At 42.8% G+C, this 24,642-nt stretch overlaps 1 protein-coding gene across 13 annotated transcripts in view; it reads right to left on the bottom strand.

Annotated features, from left to right (window-relative positions):
* The window catches only part of MECOM (MDS1 and EVI1 complex locus), a 322,351-nt gene that overhangs the window by 237,283 nt on the left and 60,426 nt on the right, over window positions 1-24,642 (bottom strand). The window lies entirely within an intron of this gene.

Raw genomic sequence — 24,642 nt, 5'->3', positions numbered from 1 at the left:
GCAGAATGAATGACAAAACATCACAGTGGGCGTCTCTTCTTTTAGGGAACATGTTGAATTGCCCTCATGCTGAGGAACATAGCAAGGCAACGGCTGGATGAGGGCTTTGCATTTGGTTTTGATCACCAATAATACTACAAATTAAAATAAAATTAAAAAGAGACTGTTTATGCACAACCAATGGAGTGGTACCTTTGTAAAAAGTGGGGGAAAAGGGGGCAATTCCTCCTCCCTCTCTGATAAGGGACACTCTGCAAAGCACTGCACAGCTCCTGTTGGAGCCCTTTCTTCGGCAGTGACGGTTCCCTTCCCCACCTGCTCAGGAGCTGCCTGCTCTGCACGGGAGAGAGCCCCAAAGCTCCCGTTTGAGGGAAGCAGTGTTCATACACTGGGGTTGAAATATGGAAGGTGAGGATGACTCAGGGGTACGCTGTGTTGTGAAGAACATGATAACATAGCACAATTGCAACCCCGAAACTATCACAGGAGGATGACATTGGAGATAAGAAAGTACAGTATTACCGGGCTGTGTTAGCGTGGTAGGAAATCGATTCGGGCAGACAAGCTAAATTTATTTACTTTATTGATTTTAAATTTTACATGAACTGCAGTATAAGTAAATCTTTCATGGTAATTCCAAATCTTGAAACCTATTGTAAATAACTAAAAAAATGTCCAATGTTCAAAATAACCATTGCTTTGTACTGAAAGTGCATTATTCTTAAAGCCCAGGACAAAATATTTTGTAATGAATACCCTAAATCTACCTTGGCAGTCGGTGTTGATATTTTTGCTAAAATAAGAGCCTGCTTTTGGTGTACCTGATGATTCAATAAAGCATATATTTTTTTAAAGGGGAGGAAAGGAAGAAGGGAATTTTTTCCTATTGTATGAAGCAAAGTAGCACACAGGTTTTGTCCTCATGTCCGATGGAGGAAAGCAGCTGAGTGGCCTCAGTGCAGGTAGAGCTCCATGCACAGAGCTACCAGCACTGCAAAGAGGAGTGCTGGAGGGGCAGGGAACAGCTGACCCAGATAAGGACCAGTCCTGGCTCTGGAGAGAAAAGAAGGGACAAGAAATACATGGGGACAACATCTCCTTGCCTTGCTTGCACAAGAAGTCCATGCCCAGAAGCCCACGGAGGCCGGACAGAAAAGGTTTAATTGGAATGCTCCCTCTCCCACAGCAGGGATCACACCGACCTTCTCAAAGCAACTCATGGACTGCTATCTTCAAACTCCTCGAACTTTTGTAAAATTGAATCCCAGGAACACTTTCTAGCTGTTCCAGGCAGCCGAGCTGGAAGAGACAGATTTGGGGCTGTACTCACTGCCAGACACGTTCTAACTGTGCAGAAATGGGTAATCTTACAGAAATCTACAATAGACAAAACTCCCTCCCAAAATTGGAAGCACCTCCTGTTTGTCACACCTTTTGCAGAGCAGTGGGTATTCAGCCCCAGCACTGCATCCCGGACAGACAAGAATACCTGTGAGTACAGACTGCTCCCTCATCATTTACCACCAGGAAGAAATACAGCGATGCTGACAAAAGCACTCATCCAGTGGAGTTTTGTTCCCCTGGGGTCTTGTTTTTTTGCCTCGTTGTTGTTTTCTAAACTAATCCATATTACCTGTGCCTTTTGATTTCATTATGTTAGATGCTATTAATCTGGATATATGATTTCAAAAGTGAAGAGATGGAATTTGTCATCAACAAAAGGAAAACATTATTTTTAAAGGAGTGAAAGATTAATGTTCCACCACGGACTACTTAAACCCTCTACAGCAACAGCACTATAATATTAATCCAACTTTGATGGGTTTTGCATAAGGCTCATAATTAAACATTTTCTTTTCAATACTTTATAGAATCCCCATCTGTTTTTAATGGCATCATTTTGATGTTTTTCTTAATAATTCTGGCAGCCTGCTCTTGAAGCTTCAAGCTCTATTTTTTGTTCTTAATGTCTTCTTCTACAGTGGCTGTATTGTGCCAAAGCCGAAGGCAAGTTTTGGAAATCCATCGTTAGGCAGCGTGTCGCTGTCTCTCCCCATGTTCCCAGGCAGTGGAGGGGCTTCCGTTAACACTTACAGCAGCCATAGATTACCGCCACCAGATAATGGAAATGTTTGTTCCTTCAACCGCTCTGCTTCTGCCTCCCTGCACCAAGGGGTCTCCTCCCTGCACAAGCAGCCCCGGCTGCAGCAAATAAATAAATGGGTAAATAAATGACAGCCTGCTGCCTCCAAGAAACCCCAAAATGATTGGGTATATCACACCAATTTAAGCGAGCCACAGTCTTTAGCTTTCCTCTTCGCACCAGTCCCCCAAGGCTCTTGCTGAGGGTAGGCACCTTCTTCGGTGAAAGGAAACAATCCTTGGTTCCCTGTAGGTACTGCAGTTATGGGCGATATCAACGTGATATGGAAAGCTCAGCATCGGGGAGGTTTGAAACATCCATCAAAAGTACCTGATGGAAAGCTGGAATGTGAACCTGGCAACGACTGCTGCAAGAAGTGTCTGCTTTTCATGAGCCATGCTGGGATTGTGTCAAAACAAACAGAACTGAAAATGCTCCTATCCAATAATATCTTATCAAAAAAATAAATAAAAATCCAGAAAAAGACAAACTTTCCAATTTAAGCTTTTCTTTTCTTTTCCTTTTTTCTTTTCTTTTCTTTTCTTTTCTTTTCTCTTTTCTTCTCCTTTCTTTTCTTTTCTCTTTTCCTTTCCTTTTCTTTTCTTTTCTTTTCTTTTCTCCTTTCTTTTCTTTTCTTTTCTTTTCTTTTCTTTTCTTTTCTTTTCTTTTCTTTTCTTTTCTTTTCTTTTCTTTTCTTTTCTTTTCTTTTCTTTTCTTTTCTTTTCTTTTCTTTTCTTTTCTTTTCTTTTCTTTTTTCTTTTCCTTTCCTTTCTTTTCTTTCCTTTTCTCTTTTCCTTTCCTTTTCTCTTTTCCTTTCCTTTCCTTTCCTTTCCTTTCCTTTCCTTTCCTTTCATTTCCCTTTTTTTTTTGTTCTAATTCTAAGCATATTTTGAATTCCTGCCCAAAAAGTGGTGATTTTCCAACACAACACTGTGAAATCAGTTTTTCATTTCTAGCAAAATTTCTGCTTGAAATTTTTCTGCTCTTGGCGGTTCAGTTCTTACACTGCACTACTTTTCCCTCCAAGATGTTTCATTCTTTTATATTAAATGCATATTTGGTGACCTCCTGTGGTTCCCATGGATTAGAACGGAGGAGCAGGATGATTAATGACTTCAGTTTAAATATTTTATGTTCTCTGCAAAAACAGTACAAACTGATGGATGTGTACACTGCTATTTTCACTTTAGTGTCGGGGTATCCAGGATTACATTTTCCCCTTGTTTTTCCCCCATTAAACAATCTTATTAACCTCTTTTCCTATTGCAGAGGGAACCAAAGGGCTCCTGGGTCCCAGGCTGGTGCACTCTGGCAGGACACATATGAGCAGATACTGCCTTAATCAGGGCTTTCAACCTTGAGGAGGTTTTAAATGCTTTAAGTGCATTATAATGGTCTTCTGGTCTCAGGACAGACAGATGTGAACCGCAAAACTGAAATGTTTCATCTTTTGGCGCCTTTCAGTACGTACCATGCTGTGCTTCCAGTTTGCTGAAGGATCAGAGTTACTTCAGTTCTGGGCAATGTAAACGAAGTGATCAAAAACATTTAATTATTCAGGGTCAGCAAATCTGGAGGATCTAATAACAACAGACAGAAATAACCTCTCCAACCACTCTCATTTTCATTAACTATTATAAAATAGAGAACTGTTTAATTACCAGAAAATATCTTAGCAGAAAAACCCAGCATCCTCCCAAGGGTCTTTCCCAGTCCACTTGAATGCATTTGGCACCGCAGCATAATTTAACTGTATATAGATAGAGGCTTGTACTTGTGCTCGCAGACACACGCACTCACTGACAAATAGCTCAGATCCTCATTTTAGCCTGATTCCGACTGCCTACTTGAGCACAGCTGCAGGCTTTCAAAATGCACTACATGAAGAGACTTTCACACAGTACTCCTGTACGTGTCATCCTGAAACGTGATGATGAGGATGATTGGAATGGAAGTGACACCAGAACTGGTTTCCCAATTATTTCCTCTATTTAACTCCATGTTATGTACAGGTGCCTGGAACACACGCTTCACAGCGCAGGGGCACACATTTCCCCAACAGCTCTCTTACCCTCAAGGAAAAAAATATGTTGCAGATGCTTCTCCCAGCACAGTGATATTTCTGTAGCATCGTTTTTATCAGTTCAAATCACTCCTGGCTCATGCTAGTGAGAGGAGAATTAAAGTGCTCACGTTGGACAGAGCATTCAGCTGCAGTAGCCTCAAAGCAGCAAATATATTGACAGTGTCAGTGTGTTGGTTTGGACATAGAGAGAATTACCAGCACAGGAAAGCAGATGCACACAGATGAAGCAGTTGTAGGCAGGTTGGGGGGAGGGGGAGAGAGAGGGTTATGGCCATAGTGCCTAGGGATATAGATGAGGCAAGATTTGTTCAGAAGATATTTTCCTACATCACCCATATGTGTAACCCAATACAGAGCTGGTAGAAGTACATGATCCTATCTTGGCTAACTGCACTATCTCAGCAGTCAAATAATACGTGCTCAGAGAATCCCCAGTTTATATAGAAAGCAATATGAGAGTTTTGGGAAAGTACAGTTGCAGCTGAAATTCATGAGCTGGGCTGGTAAGAGAAGAGACCTGGACTACAGCAGTGTACTGATGACACCAAGCTTGCTATTGCATTAAATCATATTAAATACATTCATTATGAATAAGAAGAACGCAAGTCCCATCAGACATGAACACAATTATTACTGATAGGGATGACATTACAAATTACTTCCCAAGTCATTCAGAAGAAATGGAAAAATTAAATAAATGTGTGCTAGAATAGTTAAGCTCTGTTAACATTTTACAATATTTTCTAAAGGTTTTATTCCATAACTGAGAAAGTAAGTAAGTCACCGCGCAAAAAAAAAGAAAAAAACAAAAGAAAAAACCAGAAAACCTATAAAACAGTGTCACTAAGAGGGGAAGTGGGAGCTGATATAAATATAATAGAAAAGAGGGAAGCTAACAGTCATAAATGTTAATTTGAAGCTATAAATTACCCAAATTGCCAGAGGAAAATAACGACACAAGAAAAACACAAGTTCAATAGGAGCAGAAGTGATCTGAATCTTGGCAGTAGCTTATTGTCAAAAACAAAGTAGAAAGGCAAGAAGTGCTCAGACATACCTCTGTGAAAATTCAGGAGGTAAATGTACTATCACACATATACACAACTATCTAAAAAACATCTAAAAATAACCCAAAAGGGCATTAAATTGCAGGTATGGAAGCTGGAACTTTTATTATAAATAGCTGCCATGCAAGAGTGTTACGGCATCTGAATCAGGAATGTGGATTTCTAACAGGAAATGTGAGTTTCGGAGAACTGCCTCCTGATAGCTGAAATGTGCCAGGGAGAGGAGCCAGGTGTGGACACATCAAAGTGCCACTGGGACAGGGAAATTATCCTAACAGCCATTTCCTTAATCAATAACGTGCTTCCTTAGGAATCAAAGTAATATAGGTAATGCTAATTGCTGTACAAAATATTTCCATGACAATCTAAGCCCTCAGCCAGTCCTTTACAGATTGAAACTGGGAGAAGACTTTATCAGTAAGTGATTATTACTTAGTGGCTTTGTTTTATCTGATAATGGAATCAATTAGAATAATACAAACTACACATGGCTAAGAGACAAATTTAAATGCAATTGCAAATAGGAAATCAGCATCAAGAAATTAGATTTTCCCAAGACTCTTACAAGGATGGCTTTCTGGAATTACCTTGATTAGAGATTTTACTGATGACAAGGGTAAAACGTCTGACTGTTACTCAAAGTGTGCAGTAGGCATGAAAACTGAGAAGCTGCTTGTATGGACTAGCACAGGCCGCAGAGGAATTGGGCTTCCCTAAAAGACAGAAGTGGGCACACAGATATCCTCCAGCAATGCAGATGTGACACCAGTGGAAACTGTCCTGGAAAACCACCATGGCATTTTTGGATTAGGAAAGAGTTTGAAATATTACAGAGGATTGAAAAGAAGAACAATAAAAAAGGTGAAGATATCAGAAATGGTGCCTTGTAGGAAAAACATGGGGAATATCTTCTTTAGTATATGTGGTATGGGCAAAGAGACGGTAGAACTCTGATCACAGAAACCTCCTGAGCTGAAGAAAATAGATGTGGACTGAGAGCAGCAGCTGGAAGCTGGGCATGCTGCAATGAGGTGTATGACCAAAAATAATTGGTAGGAAGCTTTACCAGATGCTGTACTCGCTCAGGATTCACTGCTTCTGTTGAGAGATCTCTAGCTCAAGCAGGTGTTAATGTGAGGACAAAATTGCTTGTGTTACACAGAGGGCTGGGCAAGGAGAGCTTCAATCCCTTCTGACACCAGGACAGATGTGATCTCAGGACTGCAACTTGGGGTCTTACCAGAGAGAAACCAGAGGGAGAACACAGCATTATTAGTACAGGATTTTATAAATCTGTCTGCTAATGGAGCCAGCTTTCTTTGCCTGATTAAGATCTGGAACGCTGGCTGTGATTTATCACTTTCATACGATTCTCTTCCCCCAGGCTCCGGGTCACAGCAGTGGCGTTGCCAAGATTTATGGTGCAGAATGCTTGGCAGAGCCAGGAGCATCCCTGGTGTTGTCTTGCTGTGAGCACCCGCCTCTCCTCGGTTTTACTCTCGTATCTGCAGTGGGAAGCATCGCTTGCCATTCTCTAATAAGAATATATTTCACTTTTTAAATAAGCTTAGCATGAATACTCAGGAATTTTTCACTGTCTCTTTTCCTACAGTTCACATTGGTACAGATTTCAGCTCCTATGCCCATCAGGAATTGACAACTCTCCTGTGAAACACCTCATCATAGTTGCCAGATTCAGAGAGAGGATAAAACTACTGTCTAGCTCACATACCAATTCCCACTGCAAAAACTCTTGCAGGAGATGAGCACCCTCCAGCCATAACCCTTCACCCAGCTGAGGCACTTCTGCTGCATGTAAACTTCTCACGTCTATCAGGAAAAAACCTTAAGCAGAGAAAAGTCTTGGGCAGGGCACCTGTACCCATCCTCCACTTCCCAAAACAAGGCAGGGAGCCATGCAGATTCACTCAGCAAGGAAAAGAGCTTCAGTTTTTTACTATTTTGGAGTTTTTGTTTTTAAAAATGCTTTCCAAATTCAAATACTGGCCTTCTTCTTCGGGAATGTTTTAAGCTCACATTTTCCAGCTTATCTCTGTTACCACAAAGGCTGGAAACTTTCTTTCTTTCTTCTTTTTTTTTTTTTTTTTTCTTAAATAAGAGACGACATTGTCACTTAATCACAATACTGAAGGAAATGGGGCTCTGAGAAAACCACCAAATATGGCACAGAACTGGTGAAGGACCCACTAACTGGCCCTTCCCATGCCCAGTGCCCAGGGCATGCCCTATATAGGCACCAGCATCTCTTCTGCAGCACCTCTGACCACCAGGCCCACAATGGAGCAGTACCCAGACCTCAGCTCTGTGCAGCCATGGCCCTTTTATAACAAAACCTCATGTTTTTTTCTGCTGCTCATGGTCTAGATGGGGCTCCTTAGGGCACTTGCTCCTATCTAGTTTCTCTAGGAGGACAGTGGTGTCCTTCCATCCAAATGCTGATCATAGCAAAGCATGAACACTGCTCCATTGATGGCTCAGTGAAGAAACCAAGGTACTATTTCTTTAACTTTAAAGCAAAATTCTGATCCTCAGATTTAATTTCAGACAGCAACATTATCCAGTGATATTATCTGGGCCCCTAGCTGCTACTGTTTGATGGTGTTTTGAGTTGTCCATTTAGTTTGGTTGTAAAATAATTTTACAGTTCGGTTGTCAGCATTTGGCACTCATGACTGGGTGCTGCTCAAAAATTTCCTTTACATGTTTCTCATGACTTCATTTTGTCACTTAAACCCAGAGCTCCTCCACCCCATGCATGGGGAAAACCCATCCACCCACTACCTTCATAGAGGATCAGATCCAGCCTTAAGGCCTCAGCTCTGCAAAGCACTTAAGTACCTGCTTAACTTTAAGCACATGCCTAAGACTACCCTTCTTTTTTCCCCTGTAAGAAAAGCCCTGAAAGCACACAATTAACCATGAACAGGTGCTTAAGTCCTATTAAAGTCAACAGTGCTTTCAAATGTCAATGGAATTTAAGAACATGCTTAAGTGTGTCATTGAATATGAGTCCTAGCGCAAAAAGAAAGGACTGGTTTTGTCATAGGCTTGGCAAAAGCCAGCAGAACACACTTGTACTTCAGAGAATTTTCTTTGTCTGGGGCATTCTGCCTGCTCCTGTACTAAAGAATTTGTAAAGAATGTTCCTACGTTACCCAATCATTCTCACATTTATTAACCGTATTTCCCATATTAATAATCCCTAGTGTAATTATACTCCCCTCACCTCCTTCACTGTCCCAAAAATCTCAAACATTTGTTTAGTATCACCATGTCCCAGAGTGGGAGGAGCAGACAAGGAAGGATTGGGACTAAAAGGAGGTGGCTGAGGTGCACTGGGTTCTGAGATCTGCACAGAAGCCATAGGGAAATTTTGGAGGAGCTGGGGGATGGTGCATCTGCCTCCAAGCCTCAATAACATCCCTTCCCCTCCCTAAAGGCAAGTCACACATGTTGTTGTTTCTATCCGCACCTTTACCTCTACCTTGTTATTGGGGTTTCTGCAGTGCCTTGTTTATTGGGCTGTCAAACAATTCCTAAACACACACACATGGTCCAAACCGCGGCTACCAGGGTATTGCACCAGATTAGGTTGTGCTGAAGCACTGTGCCCTGTTTTAAATCAATTGCTTTGGCTTGCAGTCAAGCAGTGTGTTAGTTTTAGAAGCTGTGCTGCATGTTTCTGAGATGGTTTCACTTTGGCTCCAGCTACACAATTAAGCAGAGAAATCCTTACTGATGCTGGAGTACTGCATGTTTATCTCTTGGTAGCCTGTTTTGAACCCCAGGCATTGTAGGAAATATTTCCAGAAGACATTTCCTTGCAGAAGAGTCTGATCTTCCTTCCAGTTAAATGTGCTGTCTGCTAAGAAGATACCATACTGCTAAGAATGGCTGCAGTGTGATGGAAAAAGACCTATCTTGAGCTCTCTTCAGCATTCACACATGGAGATATGTAAAATACTTGTGAAAACAGTGATTTTTATATTACTGCCAGTAATATACCATATAAAAAGATATTAAATTTTGACCAGCTGGTGGTAGGTACAGCAGCAGACTATAATGCACCCATTGTAAAGAATTCCCAGCAGAGGCTGTGGAAATCTTACATTGATGGAGTCGCGCTGGACTGGAGATGCATTGAAAAAATTCCAAATGGTAAAATATTAGAAATACTATTTTGAAATATTTACCAGTTAAACACTGAAGTACTGTTACTGGCTGACCTTTTCACAGCAGTTGTTTCTGTTGTACTTTTGTAAAAGCAGCCAAGAGTTTAAAAAAAAAAAAAAAGAAGACAAAAAAAAGCTTATTTTCAGTCTAGCTACCACCCCTGACCTATGCAATAACATCATAATGGAAGAATAATCATTGTAAACAATACCCATGGGAGCTTGCTGGCTACAGCAAGGGACGAGTGCAGCCAACTTCAGTGCTTTTCTTTACTACATCACTGCATTTTTGTCTGCATGTGGATAAGAAGAAGGTTCCACTCAATGCCGGTTGATGGAAAGTGCTAATTGTTGACACATTAGCTAATTGTTATGATTGCTTCTTAACAGTTTGTGTCTAGGAGTCCAGATTTCATCCACCAAAGTGTGAAGATTCCTTATAGCAACAAGTGCTGTGAAAACATTCACACAATGAGGTCCTAATCTTGTGGATCTCTCAACCAAGTGACAGCCTGGCAAACGTGCTGTCAAAGTGCAGACACTCAGGAAAAAGAAGGGAAAAAACTAACTCCCTCTTCCACCCCATATTTCAGACGCATGTCATCTGTTGTTATCATTAATGATCTGTTTTTACAAATAGAGTACCACTACGGAAAACTGAGAGCAGGCCAATCAAAATAAACCCAGCAAAACCCATAATTGTCTACTGACAATCTGGGCTGCTTGGGATGTAAGATAATGTGGGTGGATTTAATGCACAAATGCATGACGTGCCATGCTTTGCAACTGCCCTGGCTCACTCCAAACCTCAGCGCAGCACGGGAAGGCTGCGCCAACTGGACTCTCTTGAAAGGCACCTACACTCAGGTGATAAAAGTACAGAAATGCTGTGGAAAGGCTTCTGCCCTGTGCTGTCCTGGGGCTCCGTAGAATGCTGGAGTAGATGGATCAGCCCCAGAGTGCTCCCCAGTCTCGTACAGGGATCTTCAACACCCAGGAGCCTGCCCTGAACTCATTTAAATTACAAGCACCAGGGGCAGAGATTCCTTTCCAGACCACATTTTCTCCGAAATAACCTTCTTAGACACAAGAGAAACTCTGGGTGAAAAACTTTTTTGAAACAACAGAAAAATAAATCAGGTGGTGGTTCCAGGTAATCTGAAACTGCATACTGAATGAAAGTGCAAAATGAAACCTTAAGATGATGCTTTATTTAATTAGAAGCCCCTTTGTATGGCATGCTAATGTCACATCAGATCATACAGTGCAGACGGCTCTGTTCAGACCCACAGGACCTCAGCAGGTGTCCAAAGAGCATGAAGTTCTAAGGTTTGTCTGCATTTTGTTCTGCATAATTCATTTTTACAAACTTTTAGTGTATGCCAAAGTCCAACATGCAATATTGCCTACGTCCTCACAAAAGGGAGCAGGAATCTCTCCCCAGACTGCTGAGCCTCTTGAACTTTTTGGTCTGGCCAAGCATGAGCATGCAGGGCCACTTGTCTGCTTCCTCCATCCCTGGGGCACGGCGGCAGGAAGCAAGCTGGGAGCAGATTACGCCTTGGCCCGACTTTTCCCACTCATTGGCGAGAGCTGCTGAGCTAGAATGGGGGCAGATGCAGATTGCTGATAAAAGCCTTCAGCAAATTCCCATCCTCTCCTTGTGAAGAGAGAGGAGGAAGTCACAGGGCAATTGCAGCTCCAAGCTGCCCCCAGAGATAGCACCGAGTCAATGGCACCAGAGCACCCACTCTGGGCATGCGAGACCCATGGGCTGCTCATTTTGGGATGGCCACATGTAGGGGTGTAAGGTCTGAGTTTAGATTTAAACATCATTTCTTTTGCATCAGACTCTCAAGCCCCAAGCCTGGCTCAGCTTGGGCAGCAAAAGCAATAAACACCGCCTGTGGCATGTGCGCATGCTGCCAAAAGAAAAGAAAATGAAAATTACCAATTTAGATTGGTAATAGAAGAAGCAAGAAGATTTTAAAGAACTGCATTTTGGAACAGAATCAGAAATTTGGAAATTATGAAAATTAACTTGATCTGAATGATTTTATCAGTTCAAATAAAAATATAGACAAAGTTTTCTGAGTAACCATAAAAAATAGTTTACCATAGAAGTCTGTGACTCTTGACTGCCCTGCATAAGGTTTGTATTGCAAGCTGAAAGACTTCAGAGTCCCACATCGTATTTGCTGAAGAAGGAAGATTCTCACTTACAAAAACATATAAAGAAAAGGAGGGAAAAAAAAAAAAAAAAAGATCAAAACAGACAAGTGATGCTAGCCCAGAAAAAGAACTGGTAAATATTACATTCCCTTTTAGGAAGTAAGGTTCTTTGTGATGCTGTGGAAAAGTACCCATTTATCTACTCTTCTGAAGGTAGAGAAGTCACCCTGACTTTCAAATCCAAAAAGAAGAACTCTACTTTAAGGCAAGGAAGCCACATATCTTTGGCAAATCTACATTTTGCAAACAAGAACAAATTAACAGCCAGTGTAGAATGGGTTGAGTTTGAAAGGAGACGTGAATCAGTACAAGTTCCGAGTATATCTGTGGCTGCTCTTCCACCCTCACATGGCACCATGCCCTGGGTGCTGGAGCATCTCCCTGCTCACCGCAGTGCTTGGTGCTGGGATATTGCCATTCCATACCTAGACACAGCAGGGCAGTCCAAGGACAACCTATCAATCTGCAGCTTGGATTTCCTGACATTTGTTAGCTTGGTCATAGTTTTAACATGACTAAAATATAGACTTTCATATGTTCATCCGACATGTCCTACAGATGCCAGCCACTGCTCTGGTTCAAATGCTAAGAAAAACATCTCAGCGAGACCACTACTCCGTGGAGCGATTGCCTCATGCAATAGCCATGGCACTATCTGGGTCAGGAACAACAAACAAGGTGAATGAGGTAAGGGGGGTCATTCTTCATAGCAAGGATCTCAGGAGAATGGGAGAATCCAAAAATAAGACGTTTGCTGACTGGATGCCCTTGAGCTGGCAACCAGGCTGACTTCGTAACTGAGCCAGCATCAGACATCAGCCTGGGCTTGCTGCTGCCAAGCAATTTGAGCAACGAGTGAGAGTTAGCAGGAGAGAGACGGGGTGATTTAGTAGATTAAGAAGCAGGCTAGAAGCTCCTGAGCTTTCATCCTGGCTCTGACCTCAGCTGGACTCGTACCCAGAACATTTACAGTCCTTGCTTTTGGACACACATGGAGGCAAGATTGTAGTCACTGGGAGCAAAGCAGCTCTTCCCCTGCAGGCTCCTGTTCCTTGCCACTAGCATCTCCAGATGTAGGATGTGTCAGCACACATGAATACAATCCATGCTGCCCAAGACACAACTACATCTGCAGCATACACGGACATGACTTGAGGAGCAAAGTCTGAATTTTGGATTTATTCTATAACCAGCAGGTCAGTGTCCCAAATGGGAAAGTTCAACATCAGAAAGTTTAGTTCAACCAAGCTCTTCTGAGTTTAAAGGTTTCATTCCAGCCCTATAACCTAAATGGGTGACTTGCTACCTTTGTTTCTATTAAATTCTTCTCTTGTAAGTCGCACCCCCAACATTCACTTGCAGCCCTCCCTCCAGGCCAGGAGATGAGCTATCCCGGGTGAAGCTGCTTGGTTCTATGGGGCTGGATGCTGCTGTCAGGAAGGGAGGTGCTAATTGACAACACAGCTACTCTGATCTGTAGAAATCCAACGTACTGGAGGCAGGTAACGTGTGTAATGCAAATTTCCAAACCCTTACTTCTCCGAATTAAAGAGATTTAAAGGTTTTTTTTCTTTCTATTTCCTAAGAAATGTTTCTGAAAATGTTTAACAGAGGGAAAATCCTTGTAAAAGGATCATTAGAAAAATAAAATCTGCTGATCTGTACCATGGCAATCACAGTTAATGATGATTTGGTAGATACAGAGTTTTTTGGCAGACTGGTGACTTTTGAAGGTGACAGTGCCCATTTAGCTCCATCTCAGCACCTCCTCTCTGTGTACCTGCCTGGCTTCAGTGTTGTCAGCAATCAGAATAAAAGCCAAGTGAGCCGAGGTTATACTGATCCTGCAACCTTGGAGGTGGGTTGAAAGAAAAAAAACTCCAGCACCCTCTGCTGTCTGTACACAACCTACGCGGGGATCCACCACCGATAATTCGAGCTGCGTTTAATGCACAGGGCAGCACCGCACAGGCTGGAGGAAATAGAGCTGGAGCTTATTCTAGAGGACTTATTGTAGATGTCCAGTTTCAGGTGAGATGACATCCTACAAGCTGTCTGGAGAGTACAAAAGAAATCTAAACAGTGGCGGCGTGCTTGTAGGCACCTATAGTTCATCAGATCCATCTCACCTGGGTCATCTGGAAGACCTAGAAGGGATGGAAAGTTTTGGCCCGAGTGCCAACAGAAGGCGTTACAGCACATGGTTTCATCAGACCTTCTAAATTTGGTGCAGCAAAGCAGGAAACTTTGTTTTGGTACAGATTTTTCTCCTTTGCAGCCAGAGAAAGGGAGAAACTCCAAGGAATTATCTTGAGAAGCAGCTTCTGCTTTTAAATTTGGGCTCTTTAAGCATTAGTCTTGCTTAACTCAATCCCGTGTCAGTCCAAGTTGCTAAATTTCCCAAGCTATATTTTGAAATAACACGCCTCCCATCTCCTGCCATCAACACATGGGAAGGAAGAAGACCTGCCAAAAGAAAATACTTCATGGAGACATGATGCTCAGCTCCTGTAAAGCACTCCTAGTGCCTTAAAAAGTCACAGATACCTGATTCTGGAAGCTCATGCTAAGGACATCCTCATACTAAAAAAAAATGTCTTCATCCAGGACATTTCATTTCAAAATCCGTGCTCACAGCAGGGGTAAGAATTGGGCATTTCCACCAGCAGCTATTCCAGCTATCAAAGAGATGGGGCTCAAACTTGATTTTGCCACTTTGGCTGTTGGAGTTGGAAAGGAGTGCATTTCTTCATTTTCCCTGATGTGGTTTTCTCTTGAAGACAGTGTGATTAGTCAAAGAAAACACAGAGATACTCTTAAATATCCTCTGTCAGAAAATAAGATCATCTCTTGGCCCAAGGAAAGCACATGGGAAATCATGGCTAGAGAAAACGTGTACTTTTAAAGGAACTGAACTAATAGCTTTGCTTCTTCCAGGCACGCTAGCAGCAATTTAACTTCAGAAAGCAGTCATTTCAGGCAGCTCTGTTGCCGTGATTCACCATTGTGAATGATTTTGCCTCTCACAGCACACCGGGAAGTGGCATGAATGGCTTATTTTCCTGCTCCAATAAACTCTGACTCGTCATTTTGCAGATTTTTCTTTGTTTCTTATTCAACTCCAACTTAAAAATAATCTGAAGAATAAAAGGAAAAGACCTGAACGGAACGATGATCTCAAAACCTGTTTGGTCGCCTGCATCTGCGCGGGAGCAGCCGCCTCGCTTCCTGCCAGTCACCTGTCCACTGCTTTTCCACACCCAATGCGTTCCTGCAAGGCAGACCTTTATCTTTTCAACAATTACTCAAATGTAACAGAATTCAGGAGCCAGATGAAACTGGAAAGCTCTGTTTTGGACAAACTCTGAGCTCTCTTTTTTTTTGTTTCAGCACAGAAGTGTGAAGTAAAAGAGACATCATTTTTTCCAGGAAAGTGAAAATGAGTGCATCTCAACACCCAGTTAGCACAGCTGGGGTTTGACCCGATTCATTTTTTATGTGACCCAAGAAGGCAGCCAGGAGGCTGCACAGGGCTGGGCAAGGAGCTTCGTCTTCAGCTGACACTGAGTGTCACTCCTCAAATTGTTCAAAGGTTTGGTTTTCCATATGTCCAAAAAAGCTCAAGTGTAGGGATAAGTAGGCATCACCACAAACACCCCTCTTTAAATACTGTCTGCTGTGCACACTGGCAGGTTTTCAGCCCTCCTTAATAGAAACCGATCTTGCTGCAGCTCCCCCACATGGTTCTGTAGCTGCTTTCTGGCCTGGTTTCCATTCTGTGCCACCTGTGAAAGTATTTCCTATAGTCAGGCAGTGAGGAGGGCTGGCGCAGCACCGCTCGTATCAACTAAGCCTCTTTTTCCTGTAGGTACATTTGATAGAAGAGTTATTTGTATGGCTGCAGCCAACCCATGTCACCACCTTGGCTGCTTGGGCAGGAGCTCGCAGCACTTTGCACACCCCTGACTCTTGTGAACCATTTAAGAAACAGTAATCCTACTTCATATCCTCATTTTGTTAGAGTTTAGCAACCAAAAGAGAGACATTTGCAAGGTGTAAATACACATCTACCAGCTAGACACAGCTCAGTGGGGATGCAGAATTTCTTTAGGGGATGTTGCTGTACCCCCAGATCTCATCCAAAATGGGTGACAAAGTTTCGTGCCCCGTATGCTCCACATTCAGGGACAAAACAAATGACTGCTTAACCTGAGCCCCGCTGCTATGGCTTTAGAAGGGGAAAATTACAGTGGCTCAGTCTTTTCCAAATGGAAACGATTATGCCTTTGTTGCTACTGAGGGTGCTGGCTGGCGGGCAGCCCAGGCACCGCAGGTAATGGCCACAACAGGAGGTGCCGCGGAGACGCTGGCATTTCATGGCAGAGGAGAAGCAGGCATGAAGGCACTATCTGCGAGCCCAACATAAACAGCTCAGGGTAAACCCATTTGTCAGAGTGGCAAGTGACCTTTTCCGTTCACCTGTGATTAAAGAACTCGATTTGTTCATTAAGATCAATAAACCAAATTAAGACGGCTGGACGCAAGGGATTCAAGCAGCTTTTGCCATCCCACTCCTTGAACTCATCTTATTAGAGCAGCCTGGGAAGTGGAAGGAGAAACTTGGGGCAGGTCAGGGCAAAGCAGTGCTAAATCTGTGTCTCTCGACCCGTTGTTAATCATCTATTCTCTTTCTACAAATGAATTTGGAATGTGAAGCAAATCAAACTAAAAGATTTCTCCTCCTGGCTGAATACTTCAGGAGCTTTAAGGAATTCAGCTGAGGAGCAGGGCTTCATTCAGGGCTGGTGATTAGTTCCACCGTGGAGTGCACTAGACAAGACAATGAGTGGATGGCGGACACAGTGATTCATAGATTACTCTGCCCAGAGATGCAGGTGTTTTAGGAGCAAATGAAATGAAAGGAGGCTGAGTCCCTTCTCAGCGCGCCTTCCTGGAAGAGGGTTTGTACAAGAGACTCAAAGTTATTAAAATCAATCTCGTAAATGTAAAAGTTGGAGGTTTTAATCAAAATTACACTCATCCTTCTGCCTCTCCCAGCAGAAGCAGCCAGAATCTTGCGGCAGCCCAGAGCCAGCACCGACAGTAATTCCCTTCCAGGAAAGGGGATCCTCTGGTGTAAACAGGAAGAGTTTCCTGAAAAATTTGTACATAAAAGATAAAAGAGGGATTGAACCTGAGCACTGAAACCATTCTCACTCCCCAAAAAAGGCTGGAAGTTGCAAAACGTGTGTGATTTTCTAAAGCAGTTGTACCTGGCTGAAAGCCTCTTTTCCCTCCTCAGTACAAAGGACAAATATCAGAGAGTAAAAGGGTTTTAGCGAGGCTGGTGGAAAGGAGGGAGTGTTGCATCCCTCACTAAAGCCACATCACCAATGCACTTCTGAATTTGATGCTTAAAGTGGGTATGCAAATCCCACATTTCATGCATCACGGGGTGTTTTACGCTTTGGCAAGAAATGAAAGTCACCTAAGAAGCAATTGCCATAATAGGGTGATAAGCACAATAGAAAGACATTTACAGGGCTAAGCATTATCGATGTGCCTGGTTTGGCAGAGTTTCTGTACAGCAAGACGAGTAGCTCGCATGTCAGGAGCATGTGTTCTGTGATTACGATGTGCACATGCAGCACTGTGCTCTGCTGTTCTGCAGGTGCTGCCCGAAATAGGAATTAGGAAGTGTTAAAAAGTAATTTATGTAAAGTGTGTGTTCTGAGTAATGCATTGCATTTCTCCAGGATTTTGGCTTGTGCAGACTGCAAACTTATAGATAAAATGTGTCTATTCATATTTGTTGAATCTCAAAAGATGTGCTAAACAAGGAGGATGATGAGCAGTATCACACAATTCAATGAGCCTGCCTTCATTTTCCACTTGTAGAAACATACAAAATAGATTTATTTTTACCTTTGATATTAGAGGAGTTTTAGAGTTTTCTAAAATCAGTTCTCCAGCCCTAAAATGTTCTATTCAGCAGCATTCATGCCAATTGCTATACTTTTTGAAGTGGACTTTATCAAACACCCTCTACTTTTAAGTAAAACTGAATTTCTTCTGCTGTTCTTCCTTCCTGTGTCCCAGCACAGCATGGAGGCAAGCAGCCCCTCAGAGCCCCCTGGCTCCCTCATCTGCCAGCCCTCCCAAAGCCACTTGTTAGTGGTGTGCCATATCACGTTAAATTCAAATCTTTCATTGGCTGGATGGGAAAGGGTAACAGAAAGCAGCATTTCAAGGTGATCTGTCCTTCCAAACATAATCTTAACTAATTAATAATTAACCAACGATTTATTGGTCGTCTGATACGGCTCAAGATACAAAGTTCCAGGCAATGCACCAGCAAGGAGATCTCCCACGTCCGTGTTTTACCTAATTAAGCACAGGTGAAAGGATATTTCCGCTAACCCTATCAATCTAGAGGACATTTTGGGTGGGAGCAGCATAAAAGCAATGCTGCTGTGCATCTGGGCTGATTCCTACAGACCTTTCCTGCTCCTTCCTGCCCTCCATAGCTAGTCCTGCCAAGGAGGTTGTCACATCTGCAGAAAAAGAGCATCCACAAGCACTGCTCTGACCCCAGGGGCTGTTTCCCTCCTGACTTGGTCACTGTTGGGCACCTCCGCCTGGGATCGGGAATCTTCCTCCCCAGCGCCACTGCTCCATTCCTCCAGATTGGCACACAGGCACAGTGACAACCCAAAACACCACAACCCATCTTCTGCTTTGCACACACAAGTGGAAAAAAAAAAAAAAAAAAAGCAAAAAAAAAAAAACAACCCAAAGCCTATCAGTATATCCCAAGTACGTGGGAGCTGTGGGACATGGGGTGTGGGTGACCTCAGTTTCTGGCTGGGCACTCACCAGTCTGCAAAATTCCAGTGTTCCTGCAGCCCCCTGGTGGAATGAGGTTTCAAAAAACTGTGCCAAAAAGCAGCATTGTTTTAATTTAGGAGCATGGAGGGGTAATTTTTAGCTGCCATGGGGCTGATCCCTGAGGTTCCACAGGGTCCCTGGGCTGTCAGCAGCCCTTGGGATGCTCCAGAGACGCTGACCACCCAGGGAAGAACCCACTCAGTATCACATTCAAATAACAGTAATATGTTTGCCTCACTCCTCAATAATCTCCTGACATTGCCTTCCAGTTTGGTTTTCTTTTGTATTGGCTTCGACTAGAGCTCAGAACTGAGCTTGGCGGGGCTATTTCCAGACCTGTTCCATTCAGGATGCTAGGGCTTCCCACACAGTTTTCTCTTTCCCTAATTCCCACTTGCACCTGACAGAAGAAATTGCAAGCAATATAAAGTTACTTCTGATTTCATTTTTGCTGCGGGCATCTCAGTGCTTCAGAGAATGCCACACCTTTGAGCATCTTGAGCGTGACACAAGTGGTGTTTTTTGGCTCCCAGAGCACAGCCACCGGCTTGGTTGGCACTTGGAGAGAAACACAATTAATGTGCATTTCTTCCGCATTCTGCAGAGCGTATTGAGCAGAAAGTGGGGGGGGGAAAACCACAATATTGTGTTTCTAATAAACTAAGAAACTTTTTTGACTTTCATGATGTACATATGGCCGTTAATTTCAATGTCATATTATGATTTTTGGCTGAGCCAACAGTATGTATGTATGGATGGAAGCAAGCAAAACAAATGCATTTTGTATTCAAATTTATACAACTCCATACATTTTTATGCTGTTTATTTGAAAATTAATTTTGGCCTAGGCCTCAGAGACAGCAAATGTTGTCAAGATTTGAGGGCTACCTGAAAAGCCTTGGGGACAGCATTACCCTTATGCATAAGAAACAGCAAAATAAAATAAAAATAAATGAATTTCCAAATACGTCATGGCTAATCCCTTGAGCTGACCTACAAATGAATTATAGAGGGTTTGCTACAGGACTGAGTAGATCTTGTGATTTCACTGAGAGATTTATCTTATTTTCCAACTTATTTTCATATCTTATTTCCTTTTCTTTTAGAATTAGACTGTAAATAAAAAAGCTAAGACTGAATGAAGCTCCCTTTCACTGCACTCATATTGGATTGATAAATTAAAACGGTGAGATGAGTTTTGTATGACCCATCCTCGAGGATTTGGGAAATTTAGCCGATGCAAAACAAGGCATTAATTTGGAGAGGCCTAGCTACTTACAATGCTTAGAATTCTGACAATGATGAATGGCATCATTCCAAGCAAATGGTAATTTCACTTTTTGTGACAGTACTTTAGAGCAAAACCGACTTTCTTCACACAAAGAATTTGCAATCCTATTGAACAGAGGCTGTACCTGAATATCAGAAATCCTTCATTGTTTAAGTATCATCTGATATTCTTGATTGGCTCCAGACTGAAGGTTGCAGTTGAATTAGGGAGAACGGAGGTTAAGTCCTAACCTTGAAAGATTTAGCAGCCATTGAAACACTGCCTTTGGGCACTTATTGGCCTGTATTTATCAAAAAACTTTTCAATTCAATGAGGGGAGGGAGAAAACACAAAACTTGTCACATTCATCAAGTGAAGCCACTGGAAAGACATCTACAGAAGAACACCCAAAAAGCATAATCTTTCAGAAGAGCTGATAGAAATGGTAATTGGATGGGATGAAGAATAATACTTCTAAAGCAGGGGTATAGAGAATATAGCTAAAAAATCAAGGTCAGGAGAAGAGAATGTATCCTTTTCAACTTAATAAAACTTACATTTGCCTATTGTGTTGTGAAATATATTCCAGGTACCATCTCTAATTTATTTCTGTGCAAACACTTCTAAGGGAAAACAGGATTACAGGCAAAATGGAAACGTGTTTTCTTTTAGCATACGTGCAACAAACATAAAAGCATTGTTAGCAGATACAATTAGGAAGAAAAAAAAAAAGAAAAAAACAAACTCCAGGACTTCCCTATTATTTAGAATTGTGGCTCAGCTTTCAGAAACACAGAGAGCATCTTTAAAAAAAGCATATCCCTAAGGCACTCAAGAGTCCTCTTCTATGATTGGCAAAGAGCACTGACATTGTCTCCCAAACAGGGAACAGAAATGATGAATCATAAAAACCTGATTGCACTTCTTCCTGCCTCCTCACTAACAAGCTAATCAGAGACAGCAAACTGAGTGTCATGTGCGAACGGATGAGTTGTGCGGGGATCCCATATTGTCCCATTTTTATCTTGCACAAACACCTCTGGCCTGAACTTTGAAGGCTTTTGGCACATTCCTTAGGTTTCGTATCAGGGGTCCTATCCAGCTGGTGAAGAAGGGGAAATGCTGAAGTGCTGTGTGGCTCTGCTCTGCGGAACTGCACGGATGCAGGTGTCTCCTTACTGACGAAGACATCAGCTAAAGGGAAAAAAAATCTGCAAAAGGTCACTATCTGCAGACACGGAGCCTCCAGTGGGCTCCTAAACAGTTAACAGAAACAGCACCTACTACCAAAACATCTCTGTAAATAACCAAGAAATGAAAGCAAAGATGAAGCTTGTGTTAATTTTCTGTAGTCGAGGGAATTTGGCTATGGATGCCTATTAATCCAAGAAATACAACATTATATTTGTCAAGAGCTTCTTGAGATGAGGGGCTGGAGGACTAACCTACAAGTTACGCTGACATTTTCCACACCAGGCCAGGTGCCGTATTTTAGGGTTTCGGTGCCTTCAGCAATGGCACTGACTGACCTGCTCAGAGCACCACTGCACAGCATTGAGCATTTATTTTTTTCCACATGCCTGAAAGGCCACCTCTGCGAACCAGAACTGCAGGTCATCTGCATCTCCTAAACATTATACACAACACACAGCGGGAATAGGTTAGCGTGGATACACAGGCATGTTGACAGCCACAACAAAGGACAAAATTACATAGAGACAGCCCAAACTTAGGGGATAAATATGACATCTGTTCTTCACCACCTTGACATCAAGAAAGCAGTTACAGTGATGCCCTCGTGTGCTTAGGCATTTGTGAACATATGGTATGTTTTACCAATAACTACAAATTTCCTTACTTTTATTGTTTTCTCTTACAAGCATAATGTTTTCTTTAATGTGGACCTGTTGCATGAACACTTTTGTTGTGTTTCCTACTTCTCCAGCCACTTCTCTCTCCACCTTGGCTTTGCCGCCACCAGTCCTGGCCATGCCCTGCTGGGGACCCACCCTAGGGACACCAGTTTCCCTGGGCACCCATTTCAGCATTAGGAATTCTGCATCTTTGGATGGAGGTCTGCACCCATGCTTTCTATTTTCCTCCTTTAAACCATCATCCAACAAGTACCTGATTTTTCTTCTCATACACTCCTCCTCTGTACACAGGTTTGTCAGATCTCCCCAGGTTGACAGGCAGCTTCCCCAGGTATTCTCATAAGCTTTTCATTTTCCTGTCCCAATTGAACCATAGATCCCTTGTCCCACCATTGCAATCTCAGGAAGAAAATCAAAAGTCAGAGATGTTCCTGGTTGGCTCAACCTCACATCATTCCTACATGGTCACACATGAGCTAAATAGATGTGAACCTGAGAATATCTGAAAGAGCCAAGGAAGGGCTTTCGAGGACATGTCCCATAGCCACAGAGGCACAGACTGGATGGCACAGTCCCTGTGGTGACTGTGGGACCAGAAAGGTCACTGTGCTGGTGATGAGAGAATGAGGCAGTCATAAGATCAATGCTTTTACGTGAAGTCTATCTGCAAATGTTGAGAAAACTAAAAATATGTTAGCTATTAAAAGGAAAACAAATTACTTCATCCAGAACAGGAAAAATTCCTGCACTGCCCACAAGAATTCAGATCCCAATCTTGTATCTTATACCCCTCAGAGCTTCTCTTTGACATCAGTTTGAGTTTTCACTTAACAGGAGCTGAGTGAACACTCCTGGATTTGGCCCTCTGATGTTTAGCTACCAATCTTAATTTAGAGCCTACATTCACCAAAATGTCCTAAAAGCAAAAGTTACCTCTCCACTTCAGCAGGCTCCAGGAAAGCAGAGCAAACAGGTCATTATTTGTGGCAATAGCAGCATGTGTGATTAAAAAAAAAAAAAAAAAAAAAAAGCTGTTTTGTAGGAAATCATTGAATTAATTGCTTCACTGCATAAAAAGGATATATTCTACCATGATTTCAGCATGCTTCTCTGCATTTATTTATCTGCCTCATGCCACCAGTTCCCCCAGCCACATACCGAGGCATCCCTGGGGAGCAACCACAGACATTCCTGGGGACCATCTGCTTATCCACAGCCCCTAGATCCCCTTTTCCATCCCCACACTGTACCCACCCTTGCTGCAGGGCATTGTGCACTAACGACCATTATTTAATTAACAGATGAAGAAGCTCTGAGAGCCGCACTGGCAGATTTTGAACTTGATCTTCTCTCATTTGCTGTCATGCAAGACCAGATAAATGACAAGTATTTCGAGAGCCTGCAAAGGCCCTTTAGAACAGCTGCACAGGCTTCACCCCTTCTTTGCAGCAGGTTTCTCACTTAAGAAAAAAACACGCTTCATTACATCGCCTCTTACTTGAGCTGCAAGGGTCTATTCAAGGAAGATAAGCCTCTTAGAAATGAAGTAGCGTTGAATTTAGGTTTTGAGTGACGGGAGGAAGGTTTATCCATTCACCAGACAATACTGCTTTCTCTGCATTAATCTAGGAGGCGGACAATGATCTGTTTTTTAGGCCGCATCTCATCTCTTTCCCACAGCAGAAGGTGATTAGAGTTAGGAAGCAGAGACTGAGAAAGAAAGGCGAACGCTATCTCCCCGGCCCTCCTGTTTCCTGCACGGGCAGGAGGGAAGTTCTCGGCCAAGGGCATCAATCACGGGCCGGCCGTCAGGATGTACCGCTTGAGCGCACAGGCCGCGGCTGGCAGGTGAGGGCTCGGGCATCCCAAGCACCCACAGAAAGGCCATGCTGATCCCATCACAACGAGGGGACCCAGCAGAAGGGTGGGAGCCAAATCCAGCACCAGTGATGCTATATTTCCTTCCCGTATGCTTTCTGTATCTCCTACAACCTTCCTTTTCTATCTCCCAGGAGCTTTGGCCATGTTTCTGATGGGCAGAGTTGGCTACTGGGAGCCACATGGTCACATTCACTCAAACAAATGGGTTGGGTTGTTTTGTTTGGTTGATTTTTGTGTTTGGGTTTGATTTGCTTCATTTTTTTTCCCCAAAATCTGCCTCCAACTGTCAGAAAGGTTTCAAGCACTTCAACTTTATGAGTGCACGTGCATAGGCATGAATGGACATGGCAATGAGACAAACACACCAAAGTGTGAGCAAATACAGCAATACTCATGCTGATACACAAGAGCAAACAGTGAGATACACACATCTTCCTACATGCAACATATCCAACAGCATCAACAGCTTTACTTAGGGAATGATGATAGCACCTACATCCCTCTGGCCCACATGCAAAGATATAGACCTGCACTGTCCCCACTGCAGCTAAGCTGGTGCAAAGCAATAGGGCTCATTATATATATTTCTTTAGAAATGTATTTATTTTCCTCACTTTATCATGCTGCAATGTTGGGATTTAACTGCATCTCCCCCACACTTTTGTGAACAGTTTTACAGGCAGGTTCAGTCTGGACACCAGTAGTAGCTGAGCCCATAACCAAGGACATCACAGCTCCCCCACAGACATCAGACCCAGCAGTCAGGGCACTGCAGGAACAACACAGACCAACCCAGGCAGCCCTAGGCACAGCCCAGCCTGCAAATCTCAGTCTGCACAGGGTGAGTAGTTAAAAAAAAAAAACTTCCTAAAAGCATTTCTGCTATTTTATGTAACACCCTATGGACAATATTTTTAAATAAGCAAATCTTCTGTAACGTAAACATTTTCTTCATGCTCTGTCCCAGTGCATAGCAGCACAAGGGAATCCCTTTTCATTGCCAGGATG

The sequence above is a fragment of the Gallus gallus genome, chromosome 9 (assembly GCF_016699485.2).
Source record: "Gallus gallus isolate bGalGal1 chromosome 9, bGalGal1.mat.broiler.GRCg7b, whole genome shotgun sequence".
Taxonomy (NCBI): Eukaryota; Metazoa; Chordata; class Aves; order Galliformes; family Phasianidae; genus Gallus; species Gallus gallus.
This window is presented reverse-complemented; position numbering and strand designations above follow the sequence as displayed.